Below are 7583 nucleotides of genomic sequence, written 5' to 3' on the forward strand. Positions count from 1 at the left end.
GTTTTGAGTAATAACCCCAAGAGGTGGCATATTTTCTAGAGGCTGTAGTTGATCACTTCTAAGTTGTCTTAGAAACCACAGGAAAAGGAAATAAACTGGCTTTGGGGAGTAAACATGGAGTTATACAGGGATTGGCTGTGGATGAATCACACTATTGTGGTTAACCATAGAAAAATGGAGAAAGAGAGAAAATCAGAACCATCAGTTCCAAAGTTCCTTAGTCCTAGTCAAGGCAACTGTCTCTGAAATAGCACATTAGTAGGGGAAAACTGGAAAGTAGAGAAAAGCAAGTTCACAACCCATAGGAAACACAAAATCTATTTGAAAGTATATTACTGGAATCTAATTTAAAATGTATGCTATCAAGAATAAGAGATGTTTTAGGAAAATAAACCAACACTTGACTGGTTACCTGACAAAAGATGTTATTGTGTATAATAGAGCATCTGTCAGAAATTGCAAGAGTAGCCCAAGTGAAGAGAACATAGGAGCCCACAAAATATGATACATTAGGTGTAGAATTTGAGTGTACTAGAAAAAATTTGAGAAGCATGTTACAAGGGACTCTGGATCAAATACTGATGTTTTATTTTCAGCTTTATAAAAGAAAGAAAACAGAGGACCTGATGATCACAGAGTCACTCTTTTATGTATTTCTCAGACAGAAGTTTTTTCTCAGGAACATTCACCTATGCACTCCCCCTAACACTTGTACTTTGGTGAAATCTGATTAAAATAAATTCAAAGAATAGATAGTTCAAAGTTCATTAAGCTTTTGAAAATGTATTAGACTTCAGTAGTAATCAGGAAATTGCAAATTGAAAAAGTGAGATATTATTTCACCCATCAGATTGGCAAAATGGAAAAAGTTGTTTAATACCTAACATTAGAGAGAGTGAAGAGAAATGGATACTCCAGTTTACTATTGGGGAGTATAAATTGGCACAGTCTTTTGAATGTATTTTGGCTATATATAATACAGGTCAAGCATCCCTAACTTGAAAATTTGAAATCTGAAATACACCAAAATTGGAAACCTGTTTGAGTGCAAATATGATGCTCAAAGGAAATGCTCATTGGAGCATTTCAGATTTTCTTTTTTAGATATTTCCACTTTGGGACATTTTGGATTTTCAAATTAGAGATGCTGAACCAGTGATAATGCAAATATTCCAAAATCTGAAAAAAGAAAAAAATCAGAAATACTCTGGTTCTGAGCATTTTTGGATAAGGGCTACTCAACCTGTATGCATGAGGAGGTATAAGGATGCTCTTTGCAGCATCAAATTGACCTAATTCCCTCCCCTACCAAAGGTAACTGATTAAATAAACAAGGATGTGGCCCTGTTATAAAATATTATATATCAGTTAAAAAGGATAAGATAGTTCTGTATATACTGATATGGAAAATCTCAAATACATCTTAAGAAGAAAAAGTAAGTGGAAAATACACTATATGTAGCTTGACACTATTTCTATAAAAGAAAAATCTCATGAAACTTCATAAATTTAGATATATATACACACAATAACAAAGATGAATAAGAAAAGGCACTGAGGGATATAGAGCAAACTGATCTTAGCGCTTCTCTCTGGGGAGGGGAATAGAATGAGGAGGCAGTAGTCAAGGGGGCCTTTTACTTTATGTGTACCAATTGAATTTTTATAGGAATACATCCAGGTTGTACTTGTATAATTAAAAAAATGCACAATGGAGAAATAGAAAATTTGTGGATATGGTGTGAATGTGTAGAAGAATATTTTTTGCTTCAAAGAAGGATTTACTACCAGATTCCTGTAAACAGCAAGCTTGATTCACAACCTGCTGCCTGTTGCATTAGGGTGGGGGTATGACCTAGTAGCCAGTGAGGCCCAGTGCTAAATAAGGATGGAGAAAGTGGTGGGGTTTCTTTGTGCTGAACTGGCTGTCTAACCCCTTCTTTTAGCCCTGGAGCCCTCCTGCAGCCTGTATCCTATAGCACTGCAGTCCCTAACCCCTGGGCCTGCTGGCCAGTACTGGTCTGTGGCCCATTAGGAACCAGGGCACACAGCAGGAGGTGAGTGGCAGGTGAGTAAGCGAAGCTTCATCTGTATTTACAGCCACTCCCCATCACTTGCATCATCGCATAAACTCTGCCTCCTGTCAGATCAGCGGTGGCATTAGATTCTCACAGGAGCACGAACCCTACTGTAAACTGCGATGGCGAGGGATCTAGGTTGTGCACTCGTTATGAGAATCTGATGTCTGATGATCTGAGGTGGAGCTGAGGCAGTGATGCTAGCGTTGGGAAGAGGCTGCAAATACAGGTTATCATTAGCAGAGAGATTTGACTGCGCAATAAATGTAATGTGCTTGCATCATCGCCAAACCATCCCGTGCCCTGGTCTGTGGAAAAATTGTCTTCCATGAAACCGGTCTCTGGTGCCAAAAGGGTTGGGGACTGCCGCTATACGATTTGCAGGCCTGGAAGACCTAGGGTCTTGAGAAGGTGTCCTCACTTTGCCTTATCTCTCTGCTCCTTGGCCAAGCACTGTCACAAAGCAACCTCTGAATGTGAGGGCCGTGGAGTGTCCAGGAGGGACCATCTTGGGGCCTAGGCCAAAAGTACCCTGGACTCCTGTTGGACTGGCTCAGTGATCAATGTTCTTGGTCACCTTATAGAAAATGAAGTCTTGAAACTCAGGAGTTAATTTAGTAATGAGCTGAAAAAAGGTGGAATTTTCCTTCTTAGTCTACATTAATTTTAAAAAATCCATTATGTATTTCTCAATAAATTTAGTCAATATTTTAAAATAATCTCCTAAATAGTCCTGCAGTGACTTATTGGCTCATGTTGTACTTATTGAGTTAAAAAGATATGTGATATTCTCGCACTGTAGAGTGGAAGATCTTCAATGTTTCAGTTGGGAACATGAGTGTAATTAATTTTCTGTTTATGGGCCTTGCCCAGGGAGGATCGGACTGGCTGGTTTGGCAGACTAGTGCAGCTCTGGACTGAGAGACATCAACGTAGGTAATTGGCCCTGAGGTCTTGGGGCTTTTTGATAAACCACCAAATTTACAGAAACCTGATACTCATGAGGGAAACTAGACCTTCCACTTGCCTCTCAGTCTTTTCTCTTGCCTCTGCTTGGCTCCACATTCTCCCAGGTCAACTTTTACTTATCTTTGATTTATTTAGGATTCAAGAAACAAAGGTGGGAGGGAGAAGGGCATATATGTGTTCATAAAGGGAATAGATTTTCATTTGTTTTTTATTGATGTATTGATATTTTAAGAACCAAGAGAAGTTCATGTTACATAGTAGGTGCTCAACAAATACTTGTTGAATGAACAAATGAAATTACCAACTATATGTATTATAATATCTGGTGTGTTCTAGTAACAGGAAGGAGGCCAATGTAAATAGAATGAATTGAGCAAGGTAAGAATGATGGGAAGTGAAATCAGGGAGGTATGTAGAGGCCAATTCATGTAGGATGTTACAGGTCATAGTACAGACTTTGGATTTTATTCTAAGCATGATGGACATCCTTTGAAGGGTTTAGAGCAGGTAAGTGACATGATAACAATAGCTAATATTTATGTTTCTGGGTACTGTTCTAGGTGTTTTGAGTGTATCAGATCAGTAATTCTCAAACTTATCTATAATGTAGCTACTAATATTATCTTCATTGTAAAGATGAGGGAAATTATCCAGAGAGATTAAGTTCCTTGGCCAAGGTCACACAGATAGTAAGTGGTGGAGCTAGAATGTGAACCATGGCAGTCCAGCTCCAAAGCTGCACTCTTAGCAGTTGCATTATACTGCCTTTTTTGTACATATTGTAAGTGACCTGATTTACATTATAAATGGCTCCCTCTGGTTGCTTTGTCTAAAGCAGATAGGAGGCAGTGAAACCAGTTAGGCGGCTGCTGTAGTCCACTTGGCAAAAGATAATGGCAGCTTGTACTAGGGTGGTGGAAAAAGAGATGGGAAGCAGAGAGATTCTGGGTGTATTTTGAAGGCAGAGTCTAAAGGTTTGCTGAAGGACTGGATGTAGGACATGAGAGAAAAAGAGAGGTCAAGGATGACCCTGAGATTTGCATATAACATATAAATGACTTTTAAACATGTTTAGCAGTTTTTGACCTAGAAATCTCCAGGTATGCCTGGAAACACTCACTTTTTTCAAAGTGGACACCAGTAGGAGTGAGAACTAACTAGTTCTTGATGATGATGAAAACCCCTCTGGTGACTCAGCTTAGAATTGTGGTTCACTCTTCATCAGCCACATGTGAGTTGATTGTTTGGGGAATGACACCTCCTCCTATTCTTTAGTGGTCTTCTGGGCCCCAAACATTTCTTTCTAACACTGGGGGCTTATTGGTAAGGAATGCTCAATAGTTTCTCCTGCCACTGTTTCATTTTACCTGGTTCAGAATTTTGGGGACAGATTGGGTAAGATTCACCAGTGGCACAGTATTAAGAGTGATAACCATGTCCTGATATTCAGTGATAGGACTACTGTTACTCCCACCCAAACTTTATCACACTATGATTACGCCTACATCTCAATCCTTCTCTGCTCTCTGTGTTGACTACCTTCTTTGTGTTCTCCAGCCTCTGAACCTTTTCAGTCCAGGCTCCAAATTTGGCATCTGTGTTTAAGTATATTTAACTGAATCCACTGTACTCCCTAGTTTTCAACTTTTCTTCTCCCCAGCTTGCTCTTAGAAGTTTATCTATCAATGTGTGCTTATAGTAAACTGTTAAGGAAGCTACTGGCAACATAAGTCAACCATTTTGACTCCAATGGATGAAGCTAGGTACCAGCCAGCCCTCAAAGCTGTAAGCTTTTCTCTATACTCACATTTATGTATTCTGTCCCATTTTTTGAGTTCTCCCTTAAGATGGATTTGATTCTTGAATATGAGCTAAGGTCTTAATGTGTTTGTGCATGGTTGATTGCCAAGCAAAGTGTTTACATTTAGAAAATAGAAAATCCATAAATTCCTGATTCTAAAGGGCATGTTGGAACCATTTGATGAAGGGTAGGCTGCCTCATACATTGCAAAAGACTTCTCATTATCAACAAAGCTGTAATGTCTCATAGAACATCAATGGCAAGGCCCATAGTTTCAGAACATTTGAGCCATTTTTAAGTATACAATTCAGTGGCATTAAGCACATTCACACTGTTGTGCAACCATCACCACCATCCATCCATATCCATCACTTTTTCATCTTCCCAGACCAAAACTTTTTACACATTAAACAATAACTCCCCATTCCTCCCTCTCCCCCTGACAACCCCCATTCTACTTTCTGTTTCTATGAATTTGATTACTCTAGATATCTCATATAAGTGGAATCATACAGTGTTTATCTTTTTGTGACTGGCTTATTGCACTTAGTATAATGTCCTCAAGGTTCATTCATGTAGTAACATGTGGCAGAATTTCCTTCCTTTTTAAGGCTGAATAATATTTCATTGTATGTATGTATCGCATTTTATTTATCCATTAATCTCTGGCTATTGTAAATGATGTTGCCATGAATATGAGTGTATGAATATCAGTTCGAGTCCCTGCTTTCAATTCTTTTGTGTATGTATCTGGAAGTGGAATTGTTGGATCATATGGTAATTTTATTTTTAATTTTCGAGGAACCACAATACTGTTTTATACAACAGCTATACCACTGTACATTTTCACCAGCAATGTATAGATTTCTGATATTCTCACCAATACTTGTTATTCTCTGGGATTTTTTTTTTGTATGTGTTATTTTTGTTTATTTGGGTTTTTTTTGGTTTTCTTTTTTTTTAGTGATAACCATCTTAATGGATGTGTAGAGGTATCCCATTGTGGTTTTGATTTGCATTTCTCTAATGATTAATGATGTAGAGCATCTTTTCACGTGCTTATTGACCATTTGTATATCTTCTTTGGAGAAATGTCCATTCAAGTCATTTGCCCATTTTTAAATTGGGTTGTTTGTCTTTTTGTTGTTTACTTTGCAAATGTTTTAAAATTGTGGGACCTGTTGTTCAAAAAGCTTCTGCACAGGAAAGAAAGTAATCAACAGAGTTAATAGACAACCTACAGAATGGGAGAAAATATTCACAAACTATACATCTGATAAAGGACTAATACCCAGAATCTACAAAGAACTCAAACAAAATAGCAATAAAAAAACCAGACAACCCCATTAAAAAGTGGGCAAAAGACATGAATAGAAGTTTTTCAAAAGAAGATAGACAAACGGTCAACAAATATATGAAAAAATGCTCAACTTCACTAATCATCAGGGAACTGCAAATTTAAACCACAATGAGATACCACCTTACCCCTGTCAGAATTGCCATTAAAAAAGTCAAAAAACAATAGATGCTGGTATGTATGCAGAGAGATAGGAATGCTTATATACTGTTGGTGGGACTGCAAATTAGTAAAACCCCTATGGAAAACAGTATGGAGTTTCCTCAAAGAAATAAATATAGACTTCTGGTTCAATCCAGCAATCTCACTCCTGGGTATCTACCCAAAGGAAAAGAAGTCATTTTACCAAAAAGACAACAGTATTTGAATGTTTATCACAGCACAATTCACAATTGCAAAGATGTAGAATCAACCTAAGTGCCCATCAATTCATGAGAGGATTAAGAAAATGTGGTATATATACACCATGGAGTACTATTCAGCCATAAAAAGGAATGAAATAATGCCTTTTGCAGCAACTAGAGACCATGATCCTAAGTGAAGTATCTCAGGATTGGCAAAACAAACAGCATATGTACTCTCTAACAATTAGGAGCTAAATGATGGGTACACATGGGCACAAAGAGATGTAAAGGATATTGGAAACCAAGAAGGGGGGAGGGGGATGAGAGGTAAAAACTTACCTATCATGTACAATGAATATTATTCTGGTGATGGACACACTAAAAACCCCGACTTAAGCCTTGTACAAGGTATTCATGTAATAAAAACATTTTTAACCCCTTAATATTTTGAAATAAAAAAATTTAAAATCCTAATATATAAAACAGATTAAAACAGAGATGCTTCAGGTATAGTAGGGGAGGAGATGGAGCCCATATCTTCACTCTTTACTTCCATGGTAGCCTCTGACAGGGCTCCTTACAGCCCCTAATGCCGTTTCTTAGCTCTTCGGAAAAACTACTGCCCTCCTTGGCAGTTAGAAAGGGATCCATGTTTCAGAATATCTGGGGAGACATAGATATGCACAAAGAAAGACTCACCTCTATATATCACCAGCCTCAAATATTGACCATGACAAGAGAAATGTGGTGCTTCTCACTGGAGCATGTTACTGTTGTTTTGTCACTTAGTTCCCAAAGACACGCTCAGCTATTGATCCTTCCACGTATCAACGGAAGCTCATAAATTATTGGGGAAATGTCAACAAGAATGAAGAAAATGACAGAAATTCTTCTAGACCCAGAGAAAGATACTATTTGCAAATTCATGTCCCCAGTATCAGGCAAATACCCATAGGCAATAAGGAATTTGTGAGAGCAAATGAGCCACTGATCATATCGTTATTTATCACAGTCACTCAATTCTGCTTCAGCCT

The sequence above is a fragment of the Eulemur rufifrons genome, chromosome 30 (genome assembly GCF_041146395.1).
Source record: "Eulemur rufifrons isolate Redbay chromosome 30, OSU_ERuf_1, whole genome shotgun sequence".
NCBI classification, from domain to species: Eukaryota; Metazoa; Chordata; class Mammalia; order Primates; family Lemuridae; genus Eulemur; species Eulemur rufifrons.